This window comes from Mastigoproctus giganteus, chromosome 12, assembly GCF_048544385.1.
Source record: "Mastigoproctus giganteus isolate SK-2022 chromosome 12, ASM4854438v1, whole genome shotgun sequence".
NCBI lineage: Eukaryota > Metazoa > Arthropoda > Arachnida > Uropygi > Thelyphonidae > Mastigoproctus > Mastigoproctus giganteus.
The window spans coordinates 40,608,141-40,626,062 of record NC_143586.1 but is presented as its reverse complement, the minus strand read 5'-3'; the positions used below and the strand labels follow the sequence as shown (position 1 = coordinate 40,626,062).

At 39.9% G+C, this 17,922-nt stretch overlaps 1 pseudogene; it reads right to left on the bottom strand.

Annotated features, from left to right (window-relative positions):
• Positions 1-6,135: 6,135 nt before the first annotated feature.
• Positions 6,136-6,353, bottom strand: LOC150076936 (U2 spliceosomal RNA; annotated as a pseudogene).
• Between the last annotated feature and the right edge of the window lie 11,569 nt (positions 6,354-17,922).

Below are 17,922 nucleotides of genomic sequence, written 5' to 3'. Positions count from 1 at the left end.
CCATGTCCAGATTAACATGCCATTCTGCATGTGGGTCAAGTAGCCTTACTCCAACTGATCTCTACCTTGCTGGACTGATTGCAAGGACAAAGACTGTGACTGCTATACAGTTTAGCCAGAAATCGCGTAACCCTAATTCTCCTTGTGGACTACTCCTGGTGTGAACAAAAACTCAAGGCTTACTGAACTAAGTTAATGTCAGGTGTTTCTTCCAAGTGTGGTTTAGTTTTGTAAGAGGAAAACTGTTAACCAGTGTAATGATGTCTGATGATTATTCTTTATCGGACATGCTTGGAGATCTCATATTAGCTCCAGACTTTCTAAATACAGTACTGGGTTGAAAGAACCTTTAGACGAATTTATAGATATGCTAGGGAAGGAATTACCCCAACTGGGATCACCTGAAGGTGCTGCGGATTCTCAGTCGATAAATAACCCGGGGCATTCGAACTGTACGCTTAATTTAGATTACTTAAGTGTTCTGAAAAATAATTTTCTAGATATTTTTAAGTCAGGATCCACCGTTACCCCCCTCATTGTGGTGGAAGCTGGTAAAATCTGGAACAGTATGGAACGACTGGTGATTGATCTCACCATTGATAATGAGAGGTTAAAAACAAATTTAGATTTAAGAGTTTTGCCTACGTTACCCCTGTGGCCACTTATGCTAAGGTGGCTGCAGCGAGCGCAGGCATAAAGACTGCTGCTGAACTGATTCCCTCGGGAACTCGGTCAAAGCATGTAGTGTTGATTAAAGCTAGCGAAAAGTGTGAATTAAAAACGAGTGAAGAAGTTAAACGGGTGATTGCAACGAATTTTAAATCCGAACTTAAACAGATTAAAATAAAATCTATCACAAAAGTTAGAGAAAAAGGCGTTGCAATTGAAACTGCCACTGACGAAGACATTACTAAATTAAAGAACTGCCCGAAATTTGGGGAACACAAATTAATTGTAGACTCGCCCCGAAAACTAAACCCGACTGTGATAGTCTATGACATACAAAAAGAATGTCAGACCAAGAATTCTTGGAGGATCTGTATGTCAAAAACTTGTGCGAGCACAGTGTTAGTGAGGAAGACTTTAAAAAGGGGGTTAAAGTGAGATTTAAGATTAACGCTAAAAACAAAAACAACAAACACTGGATAATTGAAGTTCCTGCCTATATCAGGCGAATAATATTAAAAAATGACGCTCGCGTCTACCTGGGCTGGTCGGTTCACAACGTGAAGAATTTTATTATTGCTTCACGTTGTTTTAAGCGTTTAGTTTATGGGCATTCGGCTAGATATTGCAGACAGCAGGACTACATGTGTGGGCACTGTGGAGTGCAAGGTCACCAGCCGCAATCGGGTCCCACTCCTGAATCACCCGTTACATGCCCAAACTGCAAAATAAGAAAGAGGAAATCAGATCACTCATATCGTGACTCGAAGTGTCCCGAGTTCTTGCGAGCTCAGGAGGTTACCAAATCTCGCACAAATTACATTCAGTAAGATAAAAAATGTCCATCATGGTGAGAGATTAAAACTATTACAGTTAAACTGCCAGCGTTCTGCATCTGCAATGAGTGATATCTCCAAACTAATTACGGATCACAAAATTGACATTCTAGGACTTCAGGAATTATACTCCTACAAAGGCAAAGTTAAAGGATTACCAAACGGCTGTAGAGTGGTTCAATCTAATGTATCTGTTACAGGACAGGGTGCAAATGCTGTGGCAAGGGTGTGGGCAACTCTTGTTATAGCGGACAAGCAGATCATGATCACGAGGGTAAATGGTCTCTGCTCCGAGCATGCGGCATGTGCATGCTTGGAAAGTAGTTTTGGACAAATTTTCTTCATCTCAATCCACATGCAGTGTTCACAGCATTCTCAACAAATTGAGCCTTATCTAAACTTCCTTGAGACAGCTTTAACTAGGTTATCAGGCAAAAAGATAGTTATACTGACCGACGCAAATGCTTCTTCCACCATGTGGAACAGCCCCATAACGAATAATAAAGGTGAATTACTGGAGGAATTCATAATAACTAACGGATTGATTGTCTGGAACTCCCACGGGCATCTGCCCACTTACTCATCCGCTTCTGGTCAGTCTTACATAGATGTCACTCTGTCGAATGCAACATTCGGGAGATGCATAGAAAACTGGACTGTTCACTCCTCTTGGTCGGTAAGCGACCACAATGTAATAACCTTTGACATAATATCTAATGAAAATGCAGCAGCTTTGAGAGGAACTCATGACTTCCCCAGATACAAAACTCGACAAATCAATTGGAATCCTTTTGAAAAACTACTTAAGGAAAAATTTACGGAGGAAAAACTGACAAATCTGACAGACCTTACTTTGGACCAGCATCTAAAAGAATTGATGGCAATCATCACCGGAATATGTGACGAGACGATTAAGAAGAAAGAGAGAAGACAAAATTCGGTTCCTTGGTGGTCCCAGAACCTTTATACTCTAAGGAATCATGCAAAGAGCGCAAGACGAGATGTTCAGAGAGCTAGGAGAGATGGTAGACCTGAAGACGAGATAAACCGATTGAATGAAATATACAAAAACGCGAGAAGGACATATTTCAACAATATTTACAAAGAAAAATGCTCCGCTTGGGAACGCTTAGTTAAAGAAACTATGGACCAGGAGCCCTGGGGCTTGATCCACAAGCTGACTCTAGACAAAATTCATCCAGGGGAAATATTCTCCTCTGTACTTCGACCTGATAACTCTGAAACTCTGGCATGGGCCGAGACTATGGAAACAATTTTGGATGAATTGATTATACAGGATGAAACTGTACCAGAACGTCCGGTACAAACAGGCATTCGTTTAGAACATCTTTCCTACGTAGGCCAAAGCCACGAAGATGATTTTGACAGACACGAGGTAGGTCTTGCTGTTGCGACTTTGCGTGATGGCAAATGCCCTGGACTGGACCTATTAGAAGTTACCGTAGTTAAAAGAATCTGGAGCATCTGTCCCCAACTGATGATGAACCTCTTTAATGCCTGCCTACAATATGGATCCTTCCCCTCTCCTTGGAAAAAAGCAAATCTTAATTTACTCATTAAGAATCCCAACAAAACAGCAAATCAGGCAAATTCATACCGCCCAATCGCTCTACTTCCGGTCTTCGGAAAAATACTAGAGAAGCTGATTGTAGCGAGATTCCAAAAGCACTATAGAGAAAGAAACCTAAACTACAAATATCAGTTTGGCTTCACTGCTGGGATGTCTACAGTGGATGCCATTAACCTAGTTATTAATAACGTTTCAGCCTCGAATGAAAAGTATGTCCTCGGCCTCCTTGTGGACTTCAAAGGGGCCTTTGACACTGTTTGGTGGCAAAGTGTCCTGGAGAGGTTCCGAGAGGCCGGGGTCTCCGTGCCTATTTATCGTCTCATCACGGATTATTTCCAGAATCGCTCACTTGTGGTCTCCAGTGGATCCTGCTCTGTTGCGAGACCTGTGACTCGCGGTTGCCCTCAGGGATCAGTTCTCGGACCAGTATGCTGGAACGTGGTCCTTGATTGGTGGCTGGCTACCGAACATAATTGCACTACTAAGATGGCTTACGCAGACGATTTAATTATCCTTGTTTCTGGAAACTCCAGACTACAACTTGAAATCCGTGCTAATGAAGTCCTATCAGACCTAGATGAGTGGTGTAGTACACATAAATTAACTATTTCTGTTCCCAAAACAAAACAAATTCTTCTCAAAGGAAAATTAGACTCAAATAGACCCCCATGTATTAAGATTAAAGAACAATCAATCAATAAAATTAGTTAACACGTACAAATACCTAGGAATTTTGTTAGATACCAAACTTCAATTCATTACCCATGCTAAATATGTACTAAGCAAAATCAAGACTTTGACAGGCAAAATAATCAGAATTACCAAAGGTTCTTGGTGTCAGAAACCCTCCACTCTCAAGCAGTACTACAAATGTATATTCATTCCTATTTTCTGTTATGCTGCAGGCGCTTGGGGCCCCAGTATACGCAGAGTCACGGTTCAAAAAATCTTGACTCAAGCCCAGCGCTTCTTCCTGATTGCAACTTCAAGAGATTGTCGCACAATTTCAACGTCGGCATTACAGGTAATCAACGGCAAACTACCTATCAAATACGGAGTGCTGTGCAATTACTTCCAGTATTGTAGAAGGAAGGGTATTGCGGCACAGTTAAACCAGTTTTCTGTAAACCTAGATGTGCCAGTGAAAGAAGACAACACTAGATTAAGAAACCAGTTCCTCTAGGAATGGCAAAACGAATGGACTAATGCCAACACTGGAAGAATTACTACCCTTTTTATACCTCAAGTTTCCGAATTTGACAAAAAACATTGGCCCTTGTTTAACCCGGGTCTTCACCTAACTTTCCTTCTATCCGGGCATGGCAGCCTAAACTCCAAGTTATTTACTCTGGGTTTGGCTGCCTCTTTGTAAATGTGGCTCAGAGGAGACAGTCCAACATATAATCTTAGAATGTCGATATTATGTAGACATTCGATTTGAACTTCAGGCATTGACCGAAGTTTACGATGTAAATAAGTTCACCAAGTTTTTAGAATGTAAAGAAAATTATCAGGCACTGGCTAACTTTGCAGACAAGGCTTTCCGCAGAAGGAAAGGACTTGCCGGCTGAGAATAATTATGTAATAAGTGTACTACCACTGTATATAGTTGCCTCCTTGGTATTAATCGTATTGATACAAGACCTCTGATGAGGAAATGTATTTGTATTTATTGCCGGAAGGCAATATTAACGTTTAGAATATATAAGTCGGGGTGCCAGGATCACTGTTGGGTGGACGGTGTCCTGGGACTTCGACCTGTAATAAGGTACATAAATTGTAAATCTTAAATTGTAAGATATACATCGGACCTCATTGTAACCGAACTGGTAGGTCCTAACTATCTGTATAAGTTGTGAAGGTTAATATAGAAATTGGTGCCTTCAACAAATTGTAATAACTTAGTTGCAAGTGTTATGGATATACAGTATGGTCAAATGTCTGATGATTGGTCTCAGGCAAGAGACTTATTGTTTGAAATCATTCCTCTGAAGATGCTCGATCAGAAGATGTTTTGCTAAACCACAAATTGTAAATAATGTACAGTTACTCTTCAGCGGCGGATAGGGGAAACCCTGGAGCCCGCAGAAAATAATAAAATACTTTGAATTATGCGGATGGTAGGAAAGGTTGTAATGCTTATCCTCACGGGAGGGAGTCTTGCTTCCCGGCTGGGAACAAGTAGAGGCTCTCGACAATGAGAGATCAGAACAGGGATGAGGCGACCTTGGGGTCTCTCGCATTGGAGGACGGTCTCAGCAACGTTAGGCGGAGTTTGTTCCAGTATGTTGTGTGGGAAGATTCTGGTGCTGGCATCCTTTCTGGCAAGCAATTATAATCGCAAAGTCAGCTGTGACTGGGGTGGGAGACATCTGTCGGGTCTGAGTAATCGCTTTAGGTTTCGAGGTTGATTGATAGTGAAGAAACAGCCTGAACCTCGTTCCGACAGGCCAAATGGCGACGCTTCCTATCAGGTCTACTTGGTGTCGGCTACAGTCACTTTTGAATGCAGCGTATTGTTCACTCCTAGTTTGTAGTTTGTGTACAGTTGGCCGTAGATTCAGCTCTTCGTATATAACCTGTTTGACTAGTTCAGGGGTTGTTCATGGATCCAGTCGAGATACGAAAAGGCTGGTTGTACTGTTTCTGGTAGTGTTTTCAGTCCTGAAAGTAGCCTGGAGTTTATTGCTGTGCCCTGGTTTACAGCGTCTCCCTTTTACGTGTTGACGTTTCTTCGATCATGACGTCACCATTATTGGAGCCCATGGGTGCGGAGGAGGTGGGGTTGCAGAGGGGGCTTGTTTACTAAACATTTTTCTCCTCAACAACAATAGAATAGAATCTCATATTATGTAGACAAGTATAAAAAAAAATTTGCCTTTTAAATATGACATTTTTTTGAAATTACGACCTAATGTGCAAAATATGAAGAAATAATAAACACGCTTCTTCAGATTCCACAGACGAGTTTCACTACCTTTATTTATGCATGTATACATAAAAATCCAAATCTTAGTGATATATTTGTCTATTTTTTGATTAGTAAAGTGAGCTGACCCTGGTAGTGCAATACCAGGGCAACTCGTGGCAAAGGTGGAGCAAGCTCCAAGCACTTCGCCGCCTTCCAAAAATCAGTTTAATATCTTGGGCCCCGATGGGGCCCGTATCAGATATTAAGCTGATAAGAACAGATTTGATTTGAGGATACTAGTTCTATATTTCCTCAACCCCCAGATTAGACAGGACAGCAAAGAAAGGATAGGAGAGTGAGGGTAGGAGAAAAGGATCTGTTCTTGAAAAATGAAAGGGGCTTCATCTGCTCAAAAAAAAAAAAAAATTAATATCTGACAGGGGGCCTACATGGGACTGCTCCTTCCCAAATTATTCATTTTTTCTTGGATGGAATTCGCTCTGACCTCTTACAGACCTGATGGAAAAGCATATAAACCCAAATAGAGAGAATGACAGACATGAAGAGATGAGGCCAGAGTGATCCAGCGACCCCACCCCAAATCACTTATTCCATGTAGAGCCGGGCCCAGGAGACCGCCAGTCGACTAGCCGCCTGGAGTAGGCCTGCCCTGCCTGGGTTTACCGGCCCTCCATCACTCTCAGACCAACAGCAGGTTGCTGCAATGCAGCAAACCGCTCAACGCGCCGAAGGGTTGGCATTGTCTAAGGCCTCGAGGCAAGGCCCATGCCTGCCCCTTCAACTACAAGCTAAAAAAAAAAAAAAAAAAAAAAAAAAATCTTTTTTCTTTTCCACTACTTCCTCTCTTTTTTTCGTTCTTCCCGTTTTTTTTTCTTTTTTTTTTATTAGAGCACTAATTTGAGAACCGGTTTTCCATTTGACATTGTACATAATATAGGTGGTATGCACCATTTCTTTTTAAACTTTTCTTCTCCGAGGTGTTCGAATTCCACCATCAAAAATCTTCTCAATGATGAGAGTGCTGATCTAATGATATCATTATAAACTTCTATGACTGTACCACAGGATTGGCGCTTCCGTACCTTCCAGATATGGTATTTAAATCCGTTTATTATAAAACTGAGTAATTTGGCTTGTCTGTTCATTGGTGCATGTAAGTAGATTATTTCTGTTTCTTCAAAGTTTCTTGTTCCAAAGAACCTACTAATTTTAATCCAAATATATTGTGCAATAGGGCAAGAAAAAAACATATGAGTTACTGTTTCATATAGTCTGCAGAACTGACAGAGACCATCTCCTCTGCCTCCGAAACGATACTTGTTGTAAGCCACTGGCAGTCTTCCAAAGATAATTCGCCAGGCTAAGTCGGTGCGTGATGGGTATCCCATATTTCTGAGTAAGTTAGTAAAGGCCGTCTTTGAGTTTATATCTGCACGAAATGACGGGATCCAGTCTGCTCTTGTGTACATCTCCATGATGACCCAATATACTTGTCTCACATTAATCCAGTGCTGATAAGTGTAACCTGCGTCTATCATTCGCTTATACACTCTAACCAGTGGGGAAGCCGATCTGTGTGTGGTCCCAAAAAACGTTCCTTACTGAAGTAAGACAATGTGTCCTAGAAAGTACTGTGTCAGGTAAGCTACACTATGTGTACTTTTCAGGGCTCTCACTGTGTTAATTATGGAATGGGCTAGATAGAGACAGCTGAGATGTGGGATTTGATATCCTCCTCTATCCGATGAAGAAATAGAGTGCCCTGTTTCACTTCTTGGTGTTTGTTCTTCCAGAAGAAACGGAAGAACAATCTGTGGAATTTATCCTCCATCCTTCTGTTTATACCTGTTATATTTATGATGTGCATGATGTAGGGAATGACAATAGTTTTCAAAATGGTTGCCCTTGCACAGAAAGACCACAGTCCCGTGCTCCATTTGTCCAACCTCGCTTGACACTCTCTGATCATTGTGTTGGCTTCTAATACGGGTCTGTCAGTGAAAGGTATTCCTAATATTTTGATTGTATTGGGATCTACTGTGATTTCAGTGGGAAGCAAGCTTATTTCAGTGTCTGCCCACTTGCCCCACAGTTTCAACTTCGTTTTACTATGGTTAATATCTAGCCCGGAAATCTTCGAGAAGTTGTCCGCTATCTGCAGAAATCTTCTGACGGAGTCTGCATCTCCTGCGAGGATGACAACATCGTCAGCGTATGCTAGACTTCTGCATTGTTTGCAGGGTGCTGGCATCGTAATACCTCGATAGTTTTTTCCATATCCAGTCTCCTTAATAATGGCTCTAAGGCAAGCGAGAATAGCACTTGGCTGAGGGGGCAACCTTGCCCAACTCCTCTTTGACAAGTAATGGTTTTAGAGCACATTCCATTGATTATTAGCTTGGTGGTGGCTTTCTCATACAGAGCCCGTTTTGCAGTGATTTGCCTGCCCCGATTTTGTTTAAGATGTCAAAAACGTATTTGTGGGAAAGTCTGTCAAAAGCCTTGGTAAAATCAACAAGAATGACGGCGGCTTTATAATTTTTCTGCTGAATGTACACACTGAGATCTCTCAAAAACCTGGTCTGAAAATCCATATTTCTGCCTAAGATTCCATATATTTAGTTACTTTGGATAATATCTGTTAAGTGCGTTTGTAATCTTTTATTAAGTACCTTAGCATAGATTTTATAATCCAGATTAGTAAATGTGATTGGTCGCCAGTCCTGAGTTTGCAAGCCATTTTTCCCAGTTTTTTTTTAAAATATTGCGTGTGCCTCAAGAAAACGGAAAGGTGCGGAGTCTTTTGTGAAAAATCCTTGAAATATGGTTAACTTGGGCCCCCACAATTTTTTTTATAAATCTATAGTAAGACCGTCTGCACCAAGCGCTTTTTTCAACTTATATTCGTCAACAGAAACTACTAAATAGACAAGAACATACTTTGATGTTAGCCAAAAGGTCGAGAAGCGATACCAGCCACTGTCTGCCCAAATCAATTATTGTTCCCTTAAGTAAGCGTCTCTTGGGTCGCAAAATAGAGGTCGCTCCTAAATACGACGAAACCTGACCACAAACACTACAAGTGTCTTATCGGTCCACTTAGAAAAATGTTCTTTCTAGTATTTTTTTTATAATGATCGTCTTCAAAAACAATACAACTTAATGAACAAGATAAAGAAATACGTCACATGGGGCGATGTACACAACGCCATCTACAGGCAATCCAGCTAAACAACAAACTTTCCTTTTATTTTATAACCCAGTTAAATGCAACTTCCCTTTCTTTCTAAGAACCCATACGGCTAAAGTAATGGTATTTGCGAATATTATCTATATATTTCAGTTAATTCAAATACAATGAAAATGTTTTCATACGCCTTCGGAAGGCAAAAATCTATATTTTTTATTTTTTATTATTAATCACAAGATACACAACGGGTAACCATTAACACTGTATCTGAGAGCAGAACAGTGAACAGAGATGATAACAATAAATCGAACAGTAAGATAAACATTGATATAGATTCAAACATTGAAATCATGTGTACAAAAGAGGTATGCATTAAAGTTACCAGAAAAGCAAATATATTAAATTACAAAAAAGAAAAATAATAAAACGAATAATAATAAACTACATAGTTAGATGAGAGTTACACTTTTCAGTTCAAGAGAAGACGCAAACTTGTGGAAGTTGTTCAGTGATTGGTAGTTGTCAAATAAGTCAACAGAGTCATTTGCTGATTCTGTTCATTGGACTGAACTTCAAATAAAGCAACTGGTATCAGACTCAAGTCAAAACAGCGTAATATTCCTGACTTCTACAAGGAGCATTGCAATTGATTTTACTAAGGATATCAGATGCTTCATAAGTTCCAGTGATTAATTTGGCTAGAAGAGTGATGTCAGCAATCAGCTTCTACTTAATCTATCACGAGTTTTGGATATTTAAACTGTTTATTATTTGAATGAGTAAGTTAGCTAAAGTTTGGTTACAAACAACATGCAGAGTAGAGAAGATTACTCCTAAACTTGGTAATTCATGGAAGTAGGGTTAGTCTGTTTTCGTAGACAAACTTGCGAGCAAACGTTTACAGAATCAGCTTTGTTACAAGAAACGCAGAATCTGCATATGACTTTGGGCATCCAGGATAAAACTAACATTTACTAACATTAATTCCCGTTTCAAAAATTCACATTAATCGCACTCCTAACAACAGATCATATTCTAGGTGGTAGATGACTTTCATCAACCGGTGAAATACCACCACTTTGCTTATTGGAGGCTTGAAGTGGTGAAACACATGTTTAGTCTCTAGAGCAAAGTTTCCGGCATCCCCCTCCCCCCCCATACTTCTCCTTCAACCCATACACGGTACTAAGTACTATAGGTTTTGATACCTTTCGTGTTTGGGGTTTTCATAAAAAAAAATATATATATATATATACAGTTGTAGAAACAGAAAGTTCGGTTAGAGAAGTAGTGGCAGGTTTGAAGTTACCTGAACGAAAAAGGCCGAAAATCGCTATATTACCGTTGACAGCGAAAACAGATGAGATACTGTGTCAGTCGACGATTGATTATATATGACCAAGAGAAAATAACCACTACGGTTATAAAAAAATGCTAAATCTACAGATGATGCCAACACGGGTACTGAAATATGTTCAGGAGTATGAGGGGCGATAAGTTCTTGGCTGTTTATACATTTTCATGGTGCATTCAACATGCTTTGGTGCGAAGGCATGTCAAGAATCAGAATGGCAAATTGTTCAGATAATTTATATGCTATGTTTAATGGGTATTTTAGTTATAGGAGGGCTGTGGTGAGGACCAGGAATACTGAAGTAAGGAATATAACTAGATGTCCACAAGGCTCGGTGATTTGCCCCTAGGCCTGGACTTAGGTCTTGGATGAATTCTTAAACTGGCATTATCCAGGAATAAACATGTTAGAATATGCAGATGGCCTGCTGATTATAGTTTATGGTAATGCGGCCTAGCAACACCAGCAGATGACCTTGTAGGGATATACTTTTACTCTGTACTATATATAATTATTTAATTAATATATATATATATATTTACCAACTGCTGTTATTTTATTTAGGTAACTACTGTATATGTTACCCTTGAGCCTCTGACTGTGTATACAAGTCCAGGGATTTTGGGTTAACTAGAATAGAGTGAGACAAGCTGATAGATACACATAGATAATTCCAACATTGTTTAATAGAAGGATTCAGACTCAGGTACATACATTTTTGTAATTAATAGTAAGGGTTTAATTTTTCCACTAATTGTCCAATACAAATAAACTCCACAGGGATACACAGTTACCAAAGATTTTTACTAAATCTCATTACTATGAAGAATAATTACAGTTCTCAGTATTTTTAATGAACAAACTGACTCGAGAACGAGTTGCTTTGGTACTGCACTACTTAAAAACAAACTGGATCGCCACTTTGTCTGAAATAATGTTAATCTACCGTTCAATTAAAAGACGACGCCCCCCCCCCCACACTCCCTGGACAATGGCTACTCTCGAATGACAAGTTATTCCGTTTAAAAAACCAGAAACTTTCTGGCAAAGTCACTTGTTTGGAAGAAGTGCAATATCAAGGCAACTCGCTGTGAACGCAAGTTTATTTTGATATGAGAACATCCATAGTGAGCACCTTGACTGCTGATGGTTGTAAAATACAAAGATACGATAAACCTCATAATTTAATACTTTTAATTATGTAAAAAAATTAACGGAATTGTGATGTTATATCTGTTTGTTTTATTTCTTGAGAACATAAATTTTCGACATCAACACCTAAAATTTTTGGGGGCATTGCTTATGACAGTGGGTATAAATTTCGCCGCCCCAAAAACTATTATAAAGTAGTTAATCAAGAATTTCGGTCTTTGTAATATATCTAGAAAATATAAAGTGAAGCTCTGCGAAGTAAAAAATTTATTATTAAGGGGTGACTCGAGTAACAACACGAAATTTGACTGTTTTAATTTTTATTATTTCTTTTTCCAAATGTTATTCTACTACAATCATCCAATGGAAGAAAAGTAAAGTAACATCATTTTCTTTAACTCATTAAATATGGACCGTCTTTGTAACTAAGCATAAAGCCACACATTTTTAGTTGGTTGCCCGATAGCTTGAGCTCTCCGACCGAGCAATTGGAATAAATTAACTGGCAGAATCAGGCGCCTATTCTATCAAATCGATACAAAAATCAAAGGTTCCATCCTACCGTTTCCCTCATTCAGATTTTCCCCCCTTTATGCCGTGAGAGTTAAGGATAATAAACATTCCTTTAAGTTGTGTTGTAAAATTTATAACGCAACCATTTAACAAGGATTAAAACAAGGAAAAGTTAAAAAAACGTGTTCCTTTTCATCCTCATCGAAGCATCTCACTCTGGACGTCTTTTCATCATAACTTAAGAGACATGTCCTTTCAGATGTCTTGCTTCACACTGGATTTACTTTCTAGTCAGGGCTCATGCAGCCGGTGTAATTAAATATCCACAGTTTATTCACGAGCGTTGCCTTTTATAAACTTTTTAACTTCGAAACCCTATTTTTAGTAAATAAAACCTAAATTGTCAAAGAAGAAAACAAGGACAAACTTTGCCATCACAAGTTGCCCTGGTATTGTACTACTTTCACAAACATGGCATTGCCAGAAGAAAAGGCTCTCACTCGGGTAGGAAGAGATACCCATTTTTTAAATAATTGGCAGATAAATCTTTTGGGAATGCCATTTGTTTGAAGGTAATGCAACACCAGGGAAATTCATTGTGAAGGCAAGTTTCTTTTGCTTGGACAAATGCATTATTCATTTGGAGAAGCCACCCACTTCAAAGTAGTGCAATCCTAGCGCAACTCTTTGTAAACGTAAGTTTGTTCAGCTCTGGGAATTAATCTTTGCAATATCAATGCAATTTAAATCCTGTTGGCTGCAAAAAGATGAGAGCACAAGATAGTTGTGCAAGCATCTTAACAAAGAGAGAAATTCCACTTTTCTGTATGGAGAGAAATGCGATTGTTGAGACAAGTGACACTGTTGTTTTACACTCTACATGTGACAAAAGTTTGGAACACCACTGGACAGAATAAACAAATCCCCTCGCTCTGCAGTAACCCTACTAGCCTACCCTTATGAACTACAGTGGGCAGAAGCAGTAAATGTCATTCTTTTGTGTTGAAAGAGACTAAATTGAACCAAGCATATGAAAAAAAAAATTATATTAGCCATATGGTGCAAGGAAGCTTGAGGCTTATGCTGCGCCAGCAAAAAAAAAATTTCTCAGTTTCCAAGAAAGAGAAGAATGATGATATCCAGCTCAGGACCCTGGGTGTGCCAGGCTCATACTCACCAGGTGCGAGCTCCTGGGGTTGTATATGAATGCAGGAAATATCTGAATGCAGAAAAGTAAATGTGACAAGAGTTGAAGCGCATTATTGGGTCAGTTGCACGACCAGCGAACTTTCAAAGGATCGAAACCAAGAAATGGGCACTAAAGCTTGCTGTTAGGTCCAACTTATAGCTAAATACCGATATGCACGGTTCTGCCTAAGGTGATGATGTCTTTTTAAACTGTGCAGCATCAGTTAAACAGACGGATGTGCTAATCAAATAAAAACCTGAAACTGTCCTAGGAAACAGCTCATTGTATGAGGATCATAATTAATCCTTTCCAACTTCCACTGGAGTAAGAAAAACAAGAGATAGGTAGCAACAGAAAGTTGAGTGAATGAGTATAATGTGGTTGCCATTGATAATGTCACTATAGCTTACAAAAAACCAACCTTTCACTTTTAAAAGGATTAAAAATATTTAAAAAAAAATTTTAAGAGTAAATGGTTTTAATAAATCGAAAGAAATTGCGTGTTAAATATGCAACAGAAGTGACATTCAAATAAAATATAAGGGAAAGATTCACGTACAATCATCATCATCTGTCATCGTTCCGCTATTCCACGGGTCGACGTATGCCTTTTCCGTGTACGTACTTCTCTCCGTCGTTGATTTTACTCCAGTTTCCTCCTCTCTTAATGACATCGGTCTTTATCGTGTCATTCTTGGTCCCTTAATTGTAAATCAAATATTCTCCTTGGCAAACGCCTCTCGTTCATCATCTTGACATGTCCAAACCGTTTCAAACGGGAACTTCAATCCTATTCTGGAGTTTTCCAACCTGAATTCTCTCCCTACTCACAGAATTCCTAATTTTGTCGCGTCTTGTCTTTCCGGTTATGCTCCTCACAAATCTCATTTCTGCTTTCATCCTTTTTCCTCATAGCCCAAGTTTCAGATGCATACGTCAGAATTGGTACGTAATAGGCCTAATATATACAGTCTTCTTACACTTCAGTGGTAGGTTCCTGTTCCAGATCAGATCTCTTGTCTGCCTATAGAAATTCCCGCCCGCTTGTATCCTTCTACTTATTTCTTCGTCTAGCACTCCAGTCTTGGTAATGGTGATTCCTAGATACTTGAAGTTAACCATTTTTAGCTTTCCTTTCCTTTGTAATGTATCCGTCGAGCTCGCCACTCCTCTTTAAAACCATTACTTCACTGTTCTCCCGACTGAAACCAAGTCCAAATTCAATGGCCACACTAGCCCATATATCAACTTGCCGTTGCATTTGTTCCCTGCTCTCTCTCCATATGCAGAAGTCATCTGCGAAGAGCATGGCATTCATCTGGTCCTGTCCAAGTTGTTTCACCACTCTACACTGCACATCATTCATAACAGCTATGAATAGTAGTGGTGACAGGACACCTCCTTACCTGATGTTATTTCGAAACTTGCCTCAATTCCACCACTGTTCTTGCTTTGCTCACTGTATTGGTGCACATATTCTCAATTCTGTTCACAAGATGTTCCTCTATCCCCAAATCTCTCTCTCTCTCTCTCTCTCTCTCTCTCTCTCTCTCTCTCTCTGGCATCAACCGCTTTCTTTATATCCAAAAATGCCATCCATAATTCTTTGTGTTCATAACACTTTTCCATCAGCTGCCTGATGCAGAAAATTAGATCCACCGTCGATCTAACAGGCCTAAAGCCATACTGTTCCTCGCTTCGTATAATCCCGTTTCACGTCCTATTGTTCTTCCTTAAGCAACCCCTTCAAAATGGCAACCCTTTACCTAGTCCTGCTGTCCCTGTTTGCTCTAACGTATTATTTGAATTACTTGTTTACCCCTTTGCTGCTATTTTTAATTCTCACGCTCAAAACTGTCCATAACTAAATCTAGCATTCTTCAAACTTTAACCTTACTTTTAGCAAAAAAACAAATATTCTTATTTAAATTTCCTTTAATTCCCCCCCCCCAAAAAAAACAATTATCGATAAGCCATCCAGGATTAAAGCGGTTTTTATAGTACAGAGAGAACGGGTGAGATGAGCCAAAATTAAAGCAGTTTTGAAGTATAGCAGAGCATTGAAGTATATATAGCAATTATTGGTTAGAATAACTAGGATTCAGTATAGTCAGTTGCTGAAACTGTAAAATGCAGCTGGCGAGCCAGAAAATTAATAGTGGATTATTAAGAAATGATTCGAGATGCTGGCCGTGCCCGAGGATATAAATGAAGAAAAGCAGATCTCTGATGCCATCCTGGAATGTGCCAAGCCCCTATGTCCACCTGCCCGACGTCGAACGCAACCATGGATATCAGACGAGTGCCTCGACCTCGTGGACAAACGGAAACAGGCAAAGTTGGTCGACTTTGAACGGTACCGGCAGCTAAACCGAGAAGTCTGACAAAGAATGACAGCAGAAAGAGAAGCATACTGGAACCAAGTGGCAGACGATCTTGAAGTGGCGGCATCCAAGAACGAGTACCGCACTCTCTACCGCACCCTCAGATGTCTGAGTGGAAAGACCAAATTGACTAGTGACAACATCAAGAATGCTGATGGGACCTTCGTGCGATCACCATCCGAACGCCTGCAACGGTGGAGTGAATTCTTCAAAGCTTTGTATAATCATGACCCACCTCAGGGACCGCCAGCAACAGCACTCTCGATCGACCCCCCTGAGGTCTCCATGGTCGATGTTGAGCCTACAGTAGAAGAAGTGAAAGCAGCCATACAATCCCTGAAGAATGGCAGGGCACCAGGAGTGGACCAAGTCACCACAGAAGCGATCAAAGCCGGGGGAGATGTACTGCTTCGCCGACTACACTCACTCCTCAAAACCATCTGGTGCACTGAACAAATTCCGCTAACATGGAGGAAAGCCATTATCGTACCGATCCACAAGAAAGGTGATAACCAGGACTGCAAGAACTACCGTGGCATCAGCCTCCTTTCCATCATCGGAAAGGTCTTTATGATGTAGGGAAGGTTGGGGTTCTAACCGAGTACGGCTCTATGAATTTTGGTGTCAATTTTCGTGCGTGGTGCCGCCTCGGTCGTTTGTTTTGCCGTTTCGGTTTTGAGCGTGCTCCGGTGAGGCGAGCCGAGGTTTAGGTTTAGCTGTTGCGCCGAGGCTTAGTTGCCGATTCGGAGGAAAAATATATTTTAGTTCTTATTTCGCACGCTAGATGGCGCCACTTATTTTCGACATTAAATTAAAATTATTTTTTTACTTTACCCAGGCTCGAACCCAAGTCATTGCTACCGATGGTCCGGTGCTTATCCCCACGGCTACCCTTTCAGTTATAAGAATATGTGTAAATGTAGCTGTTATAGTTAAGAGTGGTGTGAGTGTGACGTAGGAAGTTGTATTTCACCTTGTTCTGATTGGAGGGGGATACGAACCGATGTTCTGATTGGTCTGGGGGGTATAAACCGACTACGTCTGTGACTTTGCCTGTGATTTCTGGCCGGTTGATGCCGTAGAAGTCGTCTGTTTTACCGCGTTGGTTTTCAAGCTACCGTGTTCGCAATGAATTGTGGGTTCGCGCACACACACAAGCCCGAGCTCTCCCGCTAGCGCACGCACACACACACACGGAGATTGCCACGACATCGTAACTACCAGGAAACTGTGTCGCCATCTAGCGTGTCATTCTGAATGCTGAAATTAATGATTTTATTTAAGATGTTTAAATAAATATATATTTTTTCCCCACATACTTGGGGACCACAACAGTTTGTGCACTGAGATTACCACGACAAAGTAAGACCTAGAAAACTGTGTCGCCATCTAGCGTGTCATTCTGAAAGCTGAAATTAATGATTTTTATTTAAGATGTTTAAATATATATATTTTTTTCTCACATACTTCTTGAACGGAGATTGCCACGACATCGTAACTACCAAGAAACGGTGTCGCCATCTCTGGAAGCATTCTGAAAGCTGAAATTAAAGATTTTATTTAAGATGTTTAAATATATATATATATATTTTTTTCCCACATACTTGGGGACCACAACAGTTTGTACCCGGAGATTGTCATGACAATGGAAGACCTAGAACACTGTGGCTCCATCTAGTGAATAATTCTGAAAGCTGAAAAATCTGAAATTAAGGAATTTATTTCATTTTATGTCCTTTTTTATGGTTAAATTTATATGTATATATTTTTTTACCCATAACTATTTGTGATGGTTCCTCTGGAATTTGTATTCTACTGTTTACTATCTATGGGAAAAAAAAAAAACTTAAGTTGCTTTTGATATTTACCTAAAAACACGGAGACAACCAAGAAACTTTGGCTCCATCTAGTGAATAATTCTGAAAGCTGAAAAATCTGAAATTAAGGAATTTATTTCATTTTATATCCTTTTTATGGTTAAATTTTTACCCATAATTATTTATGATGTCTCCATTTTTTCTCTGCAAGTTGAATTTGTATTCTAAACAGGAAAAAAAAAAAAACCTGAAAAGTAAAATGTGTTTATAATTATTTACCGTCTTCGTGAAGCACTGG